Source organism: Passer domesticus, chromosome 14, assembly GCF_036417665.1.
Source record: "Passer domesticus isolate bPasDom1 chromosome 14, bPasDom1.hap1, whole genome shotgun sequence".
Lineage (NCBI taxonomy): Eukaryota > Metazoa > Chordata > Aves > Passeriformes > Passeridae > Passer > Passer domesticus.
The window spans coordinates 14,076,163-14,091,826 of record NC_087487.1 but is presented as its reverse complement, the minus strand read 5'-3'; the positions used below and the strand labels follow the sequence as shown (position 1 = coordinate 14,091,826).

The 15,664-nt window shown below is 40.4% G+C and overlaps 1 protein-coding gene across 3 annotated transcripts in view; it reads left to right on the top strand.

Annotated features, from left to right (window-relative positions):
- AKAP13 (A-kinase anchoring protein 13) overlaps positions 1 to 15,664 on the top strand; it is a 203,814-nt gene that overhangs the window by 10,372 nt on the left and 177,778 nt on the right. For all 3 annotated transcript variants that reach the window (XM_064389510.1, XM_064389509.1, XM_064389508.1), the window contains exon 2: positions 9,959 to 10,014. The gene's annotated coding sequence lies outside the window, so the exon portion shown is untranslated. The remainder of the gene's footprint in view (positions 1 to 9,958; positions 10,015 to 15,664) is intronic.

Genomic DNA, 15,664 nt, shown 5'->3' with positions numbered 1-15,664 from the left:
GTTCTTCCATATTTTTTTTTTCGAATAACCAAACAACTTACTTTCTCAAAGGAGTAGGAGGAAAAAAAAGGAAGATTATAACAATCACCAAAGGGAGATATCTAAGAATAGATTTTTTTTGGTTGATGATATGCTAAGATTCATTCTAAACTTGCATCTATCCTTCCAAATGTCCTTGGGGTCTTTGAGAGCTTTGTAAAACTTGTTGCATGTGAAATTAAATGCTTGTGGGTGCTTTATCTGAATAGCAGATGCATTTACAGTTCACATTTTAAATGCAAAGGTGCTTCCATGAAAAATGCTTGTAAGAACAAAGCTGTAGTTCCCACTGAAACTCCAAGACATAGGAAGACAAGTCGGTGGAGTTTGCTGTGTTAATGTTTAAAAGTAGTGCTGGTGAGTGTTGTTCATCTATGTGTCTCTGGAAACTGATGTAGTGCTTTTTTTTCTGCAAAGTAAGGAAGATTTCAGAGTTATATTCCCCGCCTTTCTTCTGGCTATGGAGGACTGATGGAGCTGATGTTCTTTAGGGGATCTGTCCCTTGCTACATCAACTGGCTGCCTTTTCCATGGATGTTTGCTTTCCTTTAGTAATCCTTTAGGAACTAATTTGAAATCACCAAGTTTTAAAAAAATAAAGTGTTCTCCATGGAATCTGTGATCAGCCTTTATTTGCAGGTGTAACTGTTCTGTGTTGAATTTCCAACTAATCTTCAGATATTTATTTCTTTCAAAAAATAAGACAGAACTTCAGAGTGTTTTCTTTCAAATCTCTTCTGCCTGCCATGGATAAAACCTATTTGCACGTTGATGAATAGTGGCTGGGAGGCCTGTCTGCTTCTGCAGCAGATCCATAAATAGCATTAGTGTCTGGTTTACTTTGGGAAGGAAGGTGTCCCGTTGTGGCAGCGGCAGGAGGGGAGCCTTGCACTCGCTCCCAGTAAAGTTGCCCTGTCTGGGCAGTGTTCACCAGCACGAAACTCTGAGAAACACGATACAGTGTCTCTGCTGAGATACAGAACCCCTTCCAAAGCTCCAGAAAGTACTGACATTTATAGAAATGGGTAATACTGGCCTTTTTATTTTCTCTATCCCTCTGCTGTTGGCTCAGAAAGGACTTGGAGGATCATAATACGGTGTGAAAGCTATTCCCCCCATCACCCTTCCTATCATTTGCTGCAGGGAGCACCTTGGGACATGCAGAGCACATTGCTGCATGTGGACCATGTCTAGCACTCCTCTGTGTTCAGGTGGATGGGCCAGCACTTGGAGTAGCTGTTCCAGTTGCCAAACTGGATCTAGCAGCTCATTATCAAACATGTTGGGTCTCAGGATTGAGGTTTGGATAAATGCCTCTGAAATGCACCCTTCCACCAAGGATATTTTCAGGTTTGGTCTTTGGAGCATTTGGTTTGTGGCACAGTTCATGAAGGAGAAGCTTTCCTCTCTGCTAGATCAAAAATCAGTTTATTTTAGAAAATAGAAAGAAAATGTCCAGGTGGTTCAATTAACCATCTCTGATACCCCAGAAGCAATCATGTATGCAAAAGGACAATGGCTGATAATTATCTCAAAGTGGATGAGGCTTGGGATACCTGTGTCCTGTTTCATTGGCAAAATGAATCCAGATGAAGTTTGAGAACTGGAATAAAAAAAGTTTAATTTTCACCCTTTTAATGAAGATGATGATAAAACTCCTTGGCTGCATGGTTTTTGCCTTTCCTAAACTGCTCGTGGCATGGTTATTGCTGGATGTTGTGAAATGTAAATAACACCAAGGTAGTGAACTCAGCATTCCCTGCTCCTTGGCAGCGTTGGTGAATGGAAACATCTGTCCAGGGCCTCTCTTGTTCCTTTCTCTCACACAGCTCCTGCTTCCAGCACAGTGCTGCAGAACGTGCTGCAAAGTCCTGCAAACCCTCTCCTTAGCTCTGCACCACACAAAATGGAGGAAAATCTAGAGGGTAAAGAGAGTGAGGATTTTTTCCCCCACAGTGAGTATTTTAACACAAGTCATTCAGATTTCTGGTGTTCTGATGCCAGCCTGTGGCATGGGACAGACCTGAGCTCGTGCTCTTGGCACAGTCCAGCTCCTCTCGTGTCTGCATCTCTTGCATTTCACTCTCAAATCACTCACTTGGCAAATGCTTAACTATTCCCTGTCCCTCCTATTCGCATTATACAAATAGGCTGTGCCAGGGTGTAAGGTTCACTAAAAAGGATTTATTGGTTTGCAGGCATGGGGATAGGTGATGGGGGTTGAACTATTTTTTTACTTCTTAAAGACGAGTGGGAGGCAAGGGGACAACACAAAACTGCAGCAGCAAGTGCAGAAGGAGGATGGGAAACCACCCTGGTAATTCACTGAGATTTTCCTCTGAGCTTGAGTGGGTGATCTTACTAGGTTTTTACTTTGTGACCATAAAAAAAAATGCAAAAAAACCTCCAAAACCTGAGTAACTGCAAATAATGCAGGAAATACGTGGTGAATGTTTTGTGATTGGGAGAGATAGTAACTGGGGCTTCTGAGCTTTAGGTTGGCTACAGGATGTAAATACTTCTTGTGTTGGTATGGGTGGGTGCTGTGGATCAGGTTTATTGACAGTTTGGACTCTAAAACTTACTTTGTTAATTTCAGACACTGCTTTGAATTTGTTTTCATTTCAGCTAGAGAAGTTATTACTAATTTTGTCCTCTTAATGAAATATGAAATTGAGATGTTTGTCCTTACAGGATATTTTCCTGGTGATTTTTATTTTTTTTTTATTTTTTAATCATAAATTGGGAAGGATGGATGGGAGAAGAAAAGGGGTGCTGTTGTTCCTTTTTAAATGTAGGAATACCAATTTTTTTCTCCCCTCTCTCACCCCTTGTCTGAGTAGTGAAAAAGAAGTGTCAGTTTTTAAATAGATCAAATATCTTTCTAGCACACAACATTGGTTTGAGGTGAGGCTGTATGGCCAGGTTTTGATGGTTTAGGGATATATTAGGTGAATTAATACAGCCATCTGTGGCGCATTTATGAAAACTTTTTTTTCTTTTTTTTTAAAGCTTTCAGTGTTTTTTTGCAGTCAGTATGTGAAAAATTATTTCTTTAAGGGAAACCCTAACTGTGCTAGCCAGGGACTAATTCTGCACGCAGTATATCCCGTTCTGAAAAAAAAGTGGGTTATTCTTAACATAAATTACATACTCAGAATTAAGTAAGATTAAAATTACAGTGAAGACAGGCTAATAAGGGTTTTACTCTGCTGAGGAATTTGATTTAAAGCTTGCGTTGGAGCCTGAAGTTGAATTTGAGCTGCCAATCCAGCTGAAGTGTAAAATGCCTCCCAGTCTCAACTGGAGTAAGCTAATGCAGAGTTTTAACTGAATTATGTTTTTTTCCTCTCCTTTTCATGGGACAGATTTATGAAGAATTATTCTGATGATTTTATTTTCCCCTCTGAGTACTTCCAAAAGCTAACACAAAGCATCATTGCATAATGGAGGGGTGGACAGCAGAATGCTTCTGTGATCTCTAGTGTTGCTTCAGGATTTCCAGCTCTGTAAATAATTGCTCAAGGCAAAGGTACACTAATATTATTTGATGAACAGGAAGTCTGCAAATAGCCATGGTATTTTGCCATAATTACATCTGCAGTGGTGCAGGTGTTGAGCCTTACCTATAGCCAGCAAAACCAGTGCCTCAAATAGATTTCTAAGAACATGTGGGTGGGGAGATGGGATGAAGGTTTGAAGGAGAGTACATCAGCAGATTTGAATTCAAAGGGTTGAAACACCTAAAAAAGTTTCAGGAGATGTGTTACTGATGGCACTGCTACAATGGCTTGGCTTTGTAACAGCAAAACAAAACCATCCAAATCCCGCTTTCTTCAGAAATGGCAAGATACTCTTAGATTTTTATTTGTTTTTAGTGGATTATAGTTGTCTTAGATTGATGTGCTGCTGGTTCTGCTCAGGGCTCAGTGGTATTTGTTACTGTGGTAGTTTTGCCTCATGCTTCTCACACCCAAATCTTTCCTTAGCTCATTTGATGCAAAAATCCTTTTTTTGGCTCTGTTGGTGACCAGAGCAGCTAAGTGTGAATCTTGAGCAGCTGGTTAGGTGACACCCCGTGTCTCCTCCAGACAGTGAGTGTTCAAGCACTTCATTAATACTTCACTTGAGCTGTCTCAATGAGATGGCTGAAGGAAATTAAATACTGTCATTAAATAATGCTGCCAGAAATGCCTGAAACCAACTATATTGGGAGACTGACTCATCTGCCCTTGCTCTGGGAGCATGGCTGATGCAGTGGGAGGGTATCCTGCTTCTTTTTCCACAGCTTCATGACCTTGTATCACCAGCCCATGTGTTCATTTGGGAACAGACTGGTGAAGCGGAGAAGATGATATGCAAAAGGGAATGTTTCTGAGGGTGATGCTCATAGTTGAAATGGTCTTGGAGTAGTTATTTTGAGAGGAAATCTTGGCTCATGTTCATGGAGCTGAACTACTAAGAGCAGCCTGCGAGGTGGGAAAAAAGGGATGGGGAGAAAGGAAGCAGGTGGTGAGAGGATGTGTGCACCAGAGAAGCAAAGCAGCACTCATGTTATCTCTTCCAAGCCCTCTGTTTTTCCTCCCTCTAGAGATGGCCATTATTTCAAGTGGGCCCTGAGGTTTAGAAAAAAGGTTTGGTGTGTGTGTGAGCAGCAAGTATTGAGAAAATTGTTGTGCTGTGTGTAAACTTAGCATGGAAGTTTGTAACTGAGATGCGTGGTGATTGTTTTCTCTTGATACTGGTTGTGAAGCTTTGAGGGGCATAGCAAAATACTTGGTGCCAGCCCAAATGGACTGATATAAAAGTAAATAAATACTTGTCAAAGATTGTCTCTGTCTTGCTTAGTACTGTTCCTGAGTGTTTCAGCTTTGGATGTTCTTGAAGAAATTGCTCTTTCTTAGCCTAAAAGGCAGCACTTAAGATATTTAGACAGAAGTGGTGCTGGCTCTCCAGACAGGAATATTTGTATAAATGTTTAAAGTGTCCAGTTAATCTGGCAGGATTGTGACCAAGGCACGATACCGTGCCTGTGTGCATTTACAGTGTAATTATGAATGGTTTGTGCTGTGAGACAGTGTGATGGCTTCAGTGCTGCCTTTTTGTTATAAATACAGCGTCTTCTGGGCTGTTGTTTAAAGACTCCTTTGGAAGCCTGATTTAATAGTTGAGCTGAGTGAATAATTCAAAACCTTTTTATCAAGTTCTTGTTTAAATTCTTAAATGAGCTCACCATAACCTTTTTATGTACCCCTCCTGCATGTGTCATACAAATATTAGAATAATTGAGTTTTACTAGTGCAAATGTTTCTGTGAAGCAAATTTTTAGAGCTTGATGTATGACTGTTTATGGAAAAGGGAATGTTAAAATCTCACACACCAGTGCCTATGCCAGAAACTTGTGCTGGCTTACTTAGGAAAAGGGTGGGGGGCAAGACCCTTGGCTTTGTTGGAGCAATCCTAACTGAGCTGGTTTGTCAGATTGACTTGTTTGCAGTTCAAAAACTGAACACATGTATTTAAAGGAATTTCAGCTATATCTCTCTTACAGGCCATTCTACAAACAGTAGCAGTACTTAGTTTAAAATATTTGCTTTTTTTCCAGATAAGTACTATTTTGACTCTTTTTCCTTTTCTCACCCCTTTACATGAGATGAACCAGCACATTCAAAATGCATCTGCTTAGCATCACTGAGTAACTTAACAAAGGGATGCAGATGAGAGAAAATCCGTAGTTACCTTCCAGGTTTCATCATTCCTTGGCTTGAAGTCCAGTCCAGGCTGGCGGAGAGCCTTGCAGATAGGTAATTTGAGTGGATTTAGCATGCCTACTCACATGTATTAATGTTTGCAGACTTGCTGGTGAAAGCTCATTAGTGTTAAGTCACTTCTGAGTACTGATGGTCTTTAAAAGGCAAATGAAAGCCTTGCAACCAGGGTGTCTGCAGAACTGGCATCCATTTGCCTTCTGCTTCTGAAGAAAAATGGAAGACTTAAAAATCTCAAGAAGCCAGCTCAAGAAGCAGGAGTTGAGGATTAGGCAGGATGCTGTTTTCTCAGTCAAGAATTGTTGCTTAATTGGTTACAAGAATTTAGTCAAGGCTGTTTATTCTGTTTGCAGACAAACGTCCTGTGCATGCTCTGGCAGTCCTCTAACCTTCCTGGCACTGCAGTGTGTGCTTGGAGATGAGATGGAAAATCCTTCCTCTTGCAGTGCGTCATGAGTTTACAAAGCCTGATTTCCATGTGCAGGGTTTGCCCTCTGAATTTTGGATTTCTTTCCTGATTTTTCTTTCAGAACTCTGCTGCAGCCACTGGTAATGCCACATGCCCCTTGCAATGTGTGCAGAAACCTGGAATTGCAGGCTTGTGTGACAATGAAACTACTATTGAAATCTTCCATTGCCTTCAGTCACAGCTAGTCCAAGTGTAACTACTGACAGTAGAGATGGTAGAAACTGGGCAGCTGTATATCCATACCCAGGGTATGAGAAACATAAGTTGGTCTTTAGAAGTAGGAACTTTTAGGTTTTGGGGTCATTAGAAAAACCCAAACCGACCTCCAAACCCTGGCACCATCACAACAACCAGCTTTGACTTTGCAGGAGCCAAGTAAATTTGTTCTTTTTTTTTTTGCTTTCCTGAAATTGTCATGTGTAGAGTCATATTTTCACTGAACAAAATGAGTTGTGTCCAGCACTGTACCAGTGGGCTGGGCCTCTGGTTGTGGTGTTCTGTAGTCTGTGCTTGAGTTGGAAGAGTGCTCAGACTTGCTCTGACTCCTTTGCATCAGTTGTAACATTGCTGCAGTTGGGTCTTTGCTAAGCTGAAAAGACCAAGGAGAATCTCCTTCCTGCCTCTTCCTTTTCTTTGAGATGAAGTATCAGCTCTAACTTGTTACAATGGGTTCCTTGGACGTGAAAACAAGTGGGAAATCTTGAGTGGACTTTTGCTTGTTTTTAATTAAATGTTGGTGTAACAAGATTTGTTTTGTGATGAGAAAGACCCAACAATCTTACCAAACATGCAGAACAAGCAGGCTCTCTTGTCATCCGATTATGACATTCCCACTGTAGGAAACACCCTTTGTGCTTTGATAAATTTGGCCTTATTCAAAGTGTGAAACTGCAAATTAACATGTAAAATGCTTTTGTGCCTTGGAGATTTATAACAGTTTGTTGTCCCTTCAGATTTGTGTTGCAAAGTGTCTGTGAAGATAGGGGAGCAATATTGCCTTATTTGTTATGGGAGGAATCTGAGACTTGGCAGCTTTTTCTGAGGTACCCACTAAATCTGAGCATTTGCAGAGTTTGCTGTAGTTTATGATTGAAATTGGTGGTTACAACAGGCAAGATCCCACTGGAGCACAAAGTGGGGAGAGGGGGTGCCAGCTGAGCTTTGCCTGAAGTGGATGTGTCTGCAGAGATGCAGCTGGGGTGAGAATAGAAAGAGGCTGCTGTCTCCTCATTCCCTGATTCTTTGATCACTGAGAAGAAATAATGTGACCACTGGGCAAACTAATCTGTAAAGTTTGTGCTCAAGTTTTGTCTAGTGTATATAAAATAACCCAAAGGAGGAGGTGGATCAAAATAAGCTCTGGATTTTGTTGTAGCTTGATGCTGTTTGATTGCATATGAGTATTCTGCTAGGCAAGAGTTCATTTGTCAGCCTTGTCCCCATTTGCATAGGTACCACTGATACTTCACCCTCCCTGTGGTGGCCTGTGAACCATCTCTGTTGGGTGTTCATGCCATTCTAGATTTGGTTATTCCCTCTTTCTGCCCAGCAGAGATTTACACTCCATCCTGATCTAATTCAAACTGGTGTTAAGTTTTCCCACTCACATAATAGTATATTAAAAAATTTATAATTTTCTCTTGTATTTATCTCATTTAGTGTTGTCAGAGGGGAAAACAGTTGAAGACTTGATGCGTATTTGGATTGGATGGAATAATGATGAGGTATAGCTGAGTTATTTTTTCTTTTAAAGCTGCTTGTGATTTTCTGCTGTGGATATTTTGATTCTTGTTTATTTTGCTCCTTCATTTGGAGAAGAATAGTCTGGGAAGAGGGAAGGAAGAGGCAGGGTTTACCCCTGTAACCATCATTGTTAGCCCTAACTTCTGGTAGAGCTTTGCTGCTTTGGCTCGACCTCTTTTAACTTGAGAAATGTGTTTTTGTTTGCATTTCCATCTTGTTGCATTTAAAAACTATTCTAACTATACCAGATTGTTTGAACATTAATGGGGGAATGTTTTTCAGAGACTTGATAGAGTTTCCAGGCAGCTTTTCATCCGCCAAGTACTTTTCTGGGCTCTTCCTGGTGAGGTTTTGCTTGGTTTGCTCTAAGAATGTGCAAAGCAACTGTTCAAAATTGCTGACACATGTTAAGTAATGTGGAAAGCACCATCCTACCCCATTGAAGTCTGAGAGTGCTCATGTCGACAATAAGAACAAGATCTGACCCTGAAAATGATATGTGAACAGTCTCAATCTGGAGACCATTTCTAGTGTCTTCCCTCTGACTCTGCCTAGTTTATCCTTTGGTCTTAGGTATTCTATTTTTTACAAAATTATTTACTCAGTCTCCTAAAAAATACTGTGTTATACCTCGTTCATGTATTTTTGAATTATTTAACCACGTGTGCATATTTGATGATGCCAAGTTCAGAGTAAAATCTCAATTTTGTAATTAAGTCTCAGGAGAGTTAATGCTACTTCTAACAATAATGGTAGTGGTATAATGCTTATTTAATAAGAAATCCATCATCTTCCACCTCCCTTCTCCAAACCTCTAGTTTTCAGCTTTGGAGCAGCTGTAATCAGCCTGTACAACTTCCCTTCCTCCTCTCATGAATAAATCCAACTACCTTATCTGCTCTATCGGAAAGTCTTCCCTGCCTTTAGCAGCCTCTGGAGGAGGGTATAAAAGGGGCTTTCACTGCCTCACAGGAAGCGAAATGAATGGAGGAACTTTTGATAATGCCCTGTCTGTCTGAGCGGGGGATCAGCCCGACTAAATTGCAGCAGATTAGTGAATGATAGTGCTTCAGCTGGGGCCAGAATTATAAGTTTTTAATCTTGGAACAAGCAATGATTTCTTCCTCCTAAACAGTGGTCAACTCCCTCTTTGATTTGGAGGCTTGCAGTCATCCATATTCAGTTAGTTTGGGTGTGTGGTTTCTTTTTTTTTTTTTTTTTTTTTTCTTCCAGTCTGCATTCATGAGTCTCAACAAGCTTTTGGGTGTTTTGGTAGCAGTGATTGTGGTGAAACCTGTCATGGCCACATGCCATTTTTGCCAGAACTTGTGTTTTGCTTTGGATGTTTATGCCTATAATGAGGTCTTGTATTTCCCAGATTTCTTAATCGTGCTGTGTGTTGTTCTTCCTCAGTCTTTTGCAATTAGCTTTGGAATGGTTAGGGTATCTCTTTTATAAGCAGCATTTTTGTTTCTGGCCACCTTCAGCCTTACTCTGTGTGTGAACATGGGTGACTCCTTGATTCCCACCCCACAACGTGTTCCAAACTTTTAGATAATCCAGCTCAGTGGGAGGGAGAGATGACTGGAAATCTAAATGGGGCAGCTTAGCTAATTGCCTTAGGCCTGACTCGTCTGCTGGATAACACTAGTTTTATCTGCTGGATAACACTAGTTTTATTGCAGCCCGACGTGATTGACATTTGGGGAATTGCACTGGTATAATGCTGGCAGCAGCAGTGAAAAATCTGCCCTATTGTTTCTGATGCATGGGCTGTCTGAGGAGGAGCTTTTTGTTACAAATAACTATCAGAAAGGCAACTAATGGAGTGAAGTTACTTTTTCTTCAAATCACTGACTTTTCCAATTCCCAAGAAAAAAAAAGAGTGAGAGTAATATCCTATGTACTAAAACTTTGCCTTGTTCTATGTTTTTTTCAGGCTTTTTTTTCTTGGATTTTATTACTGGAAAACTCTCTAATGACAGCTTTGCTTAGGTAAGTGAAGCAAGATTTTTTTCCTGTGGATTTTTTCAGAATCACTTCCCCTATCTTAACTTCTTTTGCATGTTGGGTTGAAATGTTGAGCCAGCTGTGCTGCGTGTGCTGTGGTTAAAGGCTAGAAAGATGTTGTAAACAAAAGTGGGGTAATGCCTCTAGTATGACATAAGGACCTCATTTATTCATTTAATCAGATGAAGTGGACATTGTGCAGAATAATGAAATACAGGTTATATCTGCATATTACTGCATAATCTCATCAGTTTATGATTTTTGTTTTCAAGTGATGCTCTGCATTTTTTTTCCACTGGAAAGGAAACTTGTTGCTATCACTTAACATAATTTTGTTATGAAATGCAACCTTCATGGTTCCAGTTTTTTAAATACAGTTGCTCTTCTCCATCCCCTTCTCTTCCCTCTTACCCTTAGGCAAGAGCTGCTGATATGGAAAAATCATAAAAAGCTTGAGAGTTTTATATTTTATTTAGCCCAAAAGACGGGGAGAACATGAACAAAATTAACACCCCCCTTTGATCTTCTGAACCCCATCTACACCTCTAAAATGCAGGTTGCACATAACTGGTCATTGACAGGATCTGAGTGTTGATTGAAAGCACCTGGTCTTGTCTATTTCTAAATTTTGTCTATCTTTGGGGCATTCTGGGCACGAATCCAGTGCCGTGGTGCCATGGATGATGGGAGGAAGAGCTAAATGTGCTGCTGTACCAAAATGTACTGTGTTTTCCTTTGTGGTGGAGAGAAGACTTGACTGACCTCTGATGCAAGACAGGAAGTTAATTCCTAGACATACAGTTAATTTGATGTGTTTGTTGGAGTTGCTTGTTGATCCTGGATGAGGCCAAAAGCAACTGCAGTGTTCAGGTGGGAATACAGTATCCTAACATCTACCCTGACAAAAGTGCTTCTGCTCTTTGCAAAGTGTCTGTGAAAGGCTTTTCTTTTTTCTCCCCACCCTCTCTTCCTTTTGATCTCCTTCCACTGAACGGTCAACACAGCAACTTCTCTCCTTGAGATGAGAGACCTTGGTGAAATAAAATTGATTGTCTTAAACCAGAAGTCTTCTTCAATCTGCTTTTCCCTGGTGTTTGTCCCTCTTCAGGGAGGACTTTAGGGGAGTGAAGACAGAAAGCTGCAGGGAGTCTTTTGAGTTCCCTTTAGTTTTCATTGTAGGTAGCTCATTGGGATTTATCTATCTGCCAATCCTTTGCCAGGGTGCTGAACTCAGGGTATTTTGTGTGTTGTAGCTTTCATCTTTTTCAGAAACACATGGGGATGAGCTGGTGCACTCCAATCTGTGAGTGAACCAAGAAGGTGGAAAAGTCCTTAGCAGAACCCTCTGAGAATATGTCTGAGATAGATTGCTGCTTGGGATCCAGCACTTGTTCTTGAGACATGCCATTGCAGTGGGCTTCAGGTTCCCCCATGCCTCCCTCAACTGCTTGAGCAGTGACTAATTTGCAGCCTGAGGCTGTATTTGGTGATGCCACTGCCTGTCCAGAGGTTGGAGAGGACTCTGCAAATGAGGGAAGTATTTAGGCATCAGTTTTAAGTCCTTTTAACACTGTATTTTAGACACATCTATGAATATATGCAGACAGAACTAATAAATAACCAGGGAATGGTAGTTAAGAGGAAAGGGCATAATTAATTCTGTCATGTACTCTGTTTTAAAGCTGGGTCCAGAGCAGTAATGTGTTAGGCTGGGAAGGTAAACACTGTCATTATTCAGCAACAAAACATGTACAAGGCTGACATTGTTTTCCTCCTTTTGATATAATAATTTTTTTGTAATGCTTGGAGTATCTTTGGTGGTCTTTGGGGTGGTAGGAGCCTGATGAAGCCCCACCCTTTCCCAAGGGTCAGTGCTCCTTTATTTGAGTTGAGTTTTGTATTAATGCTGCTTTGCTGACACAGAACGTGTGCTGTTCCAGAAAGCTCTTACTGTTTGCTGTGGTTGGGGTGCTTGGCTGGAATTCCAGCAATATAGTTTGGAGGGAGGTATTTCTGTTTCATCAGGTGATCCCTTTTCAACTCCCCACACTGCAGTGTTAACCCAGGTCAACTGTACGTGGCACATAGAAAAAAAAAATCCTTTTTGTGCGGATGCTGTTAAAAAGCCAGCATAAGTTTATCTTGTAAAATAGATTTTTTTAATATATAAAATAAAAAAAAATTAAAATTTAAAAAATAATTTATATATATAAAATATATTTTTTCTCCTCCAATTATACTAGCATACAGAGAAAGGTTTGGCTTCAGCAAATGCAGCTCTGCATGGTCCTTCAAGGTTACCATGTTTGGATCTTTTTAGTGGGGAGAGGGATTTGGGGGAGTACTTGCTTTGCATCTCAAAGCATCTGAAGTTACTGTGAGAATGATGATATATTTCCTAAAAGGAATAGTTGTGATGGTAAACAGTTATCTAAAGCAAGGTAGTTAACTTTTCAGCATGTATGATAAATAGTAATAGGAAAAAAAGCTAAAGAGCTTGTAGTTTGAAGTTCCCCCTGCTTGCTGTTACTCATAGAGCAGCCTCTCTCCTCTCCTTCATACCTCTCATTTTAGTAAATTTCTTGATGTATAGTTACACACACAGGATAAACAAACAAAGACTTAATATACGTATTTCTATCTTGAGTGTGCCCCACATGACCCACCCTGGATATCAGATCACTTGAGTTTGCGTAAGTGAAGTTGTGTGTATCCAAAGTGGATTGGTGTCGTTCAACCCCTCAGTGCCTCTTTCTGTTGAGTTTTCTTACAAGTTTTGCAGCTCTGGCTCTTCCAGCAGAAGTCTTGGACAAAAAACGCTCATGGAGACACCAGTGGAATAGCTGATGCAGCTCAGCAGCCACCTCCTAAAATAAGTGGTGGAAGGATGCCTGTTCCTCTTCTCAGTATTTTCTTTGGAAGATGAGCATCTCCTCGGCATGTCCTTGGCTTCTGTGTCTCCCTAGCAAGCTGCAGCACTGAATACTCCTTCCACTGTTCCCAGCTCAGTTTGAAACTTCTCCATTCAAAGTATTTCTGTGGTCCTTCAAGGTCTGCTCTGTCTGATTGCAAAACTCCCAGGAATTTGGAGAGGGAGTTCTTCCTTTGGATGGATTGAAAAGAAGTTGCATGTTGTCAACTTGCACAAGGTCTTTTTTCAAAGTATGAAATATTTTTTAGGGGGAGGGATGTCTTAAAAAATTATTAGCCCTTAGTGGGTGGCATGAGCAGCATTGACTGGAGGGGCAATTGTTCTGTGGTTCATGTGCTGTTTATTTTGCAGCCAGTGATGTTTTAATATTGCTGAGGCAGATGGAGGGATTCCCAGCTCCACAATCATGACCCTGGGGGAGATTAGCTGGTTTTAGGTTTCACCACTTGGATGATGAGGTTAGCCTGAGACAGAGATGCATCCCTGTGTATGGAAATGGTCTTGGCCCAGATCTTGTCTGGCAATGTAAAGCCTGAGAAAGGACCAAGAGGTCAGCTTCAGCTTTTTAAGGAATGTGATGTATGGTCATTCTGTGGCATGTGGGGACTGCTGATTTTTATTTCAAAAAGGGCAAAAAATGTACTTGCAAGCTTATGTGTTTTTTTTTAAAACACACTAATTAGAGCTACAATTAGCTCTAAAGTAGAACCTACTTTACAGCTACATAAATATTTATATCTCTGATAGTAAAACACTAATGATAAAGAATCCCAAGAGGTTTTTTCGTAGCTACAGAGCAAAGAAGATTTCTCCCATTTTTTGTTTCTTAGAACCTTTCTTCCACTTCACCTGTTTCCCTCCTGCTGAGCTAAGCAACATCCTCAATCTGCACACACTGGGACTTTTTTTTTTGCATCTATAGCAGTCTTAAGTAATTACTCTGCAATTCTAATACTTGTTACAGAAGTGAGCTCCTCTGCTTGTGTCAGTCAATGGTATCTAGAAAACTGAATCTCTGAAACAAGCTAAAATGAATAGAATCTTGTTTCCTCTTTGCTCACATGGGCACTTATTCACTTCCCCATCTGCTTCGACTTTGAAGGCTGCTGAGGTTCTTCCTCTGTCTGACCCACTTGGCATAAGCTAGAGAGGATTGTCTTTCTTCAATAGCCAAGTTTATAGGGCTTCAGCTTGTTCATAAATAATCCTTAGAGTTTTGAGTGCTGCCTTTCTCCTTCTTTCCCCTTCAAAACTGACCTGCTGTCCTTTGTGTACAAACTAGGGGAATATTTTTCAGTCTGTAGATAGATGAGAAAATTTGTGCAGCCACTGGACAAGAGAGGCTGTGAAGTGTGCTGAGGAGATTTCACTGAGGATCCATGATTTTAAGGATTTATCTCATCCACTTTCAATTTGTGATCCCAGCACAAAAGAGCATCAGCTGTAGAGGAGGGTTTTGCTCTGCTAGTCCTTGTACAAGCACAGTTCCAGAGTACAAAATACAGGACTTGGATATGCTGAGGCATCTTTATAGGAATGTGTAAATATTTAGTGTACTTCAGAGAAGGACAAAGTGTTGCTCTGCTTTTGCTTTCACACTGAAGTACCTGCACCAGTAATTGGTTTGCATGTGTGAATGGTTAAGGTAGCATTAAAACTCAGCTTTACTGAAGTTCTGCAGACCAGCCTCTCCTGATTGGAACTTTGAGGCCTTGTGATCTGCATGTGGTCCTGCTGGCTCTTGGTAGCAGGAGATAGCAACCCTCTGTGGAAAGATAGGCTGTAATTTTGTCCTGCTTTGAACATGTGGGATTTTAAGTATTTCCTATGAGATGCATTACTAGTATAAACAAACTGTTTTGTTTAGTGTAAGCTCTTTATCCTGGTAGGATTTGAAACATCTTATAAAGCAATCACTGTAAATTTAAAACTAATATTTGGCATTATTTAAATAAACATAAATCAAGATAGTATACAAACAACACAAGTTCCCAGCCCAGGGACCTGAAAGACAGACCTACTTGGATGTAGCCTGTGTACTTTTTGTCTATTCCCCTGTTAAATTTAAAGCATTCTGCACCTAATTAATACCTTTTAAAATTTATGTCAGTGATAAAATGGATAAATATTGCAATGGACATAGATTTTAGTGCTACAATTACAGAACAGATGTAAAGGATGCAGGGTAAGTAGATGTTTGTGCAGTCTTGTGGTGCAGCATCATTGCTGCCCTGGTTGGTTTGGTACAGAGGGTTCCAAATTGAAGCCTTTAAGCTGGAGAGGGTAAATTATTGTTTAGTGTGTTGTAAAAGGTCTTGTAGATTGTGGGAGTAGATGAGTTATCTCAAAAACATAATGCTGGAAAGAAATTTCCATGCCAGACTGTTAAATTTCATTGCTGTGTTAATTAGGTAGGAAGAAGCCCTTTATTTCATAAAGTTTTCCAACTCAGTTGAGGCTCTATCACATTAGATGCGACAACTGAATGATCAACTACTTGTCTGGGTGCCAGGAGCCTTGTACTTCCAAATTAATTGTGTTTTTATGAGCCAGTGTTAACTTTTTGAAAAATAAAGCTTAGTCCTTGGAAAAAAACAGATGCTGATGAATATGGGAAGGAATGGGGAAAAGAATATAGTGTTCCTGGTAATGAGGTGATCTCTGGTACTCTAATTTCACTTACCAAGTAGCTATTATTTTTTG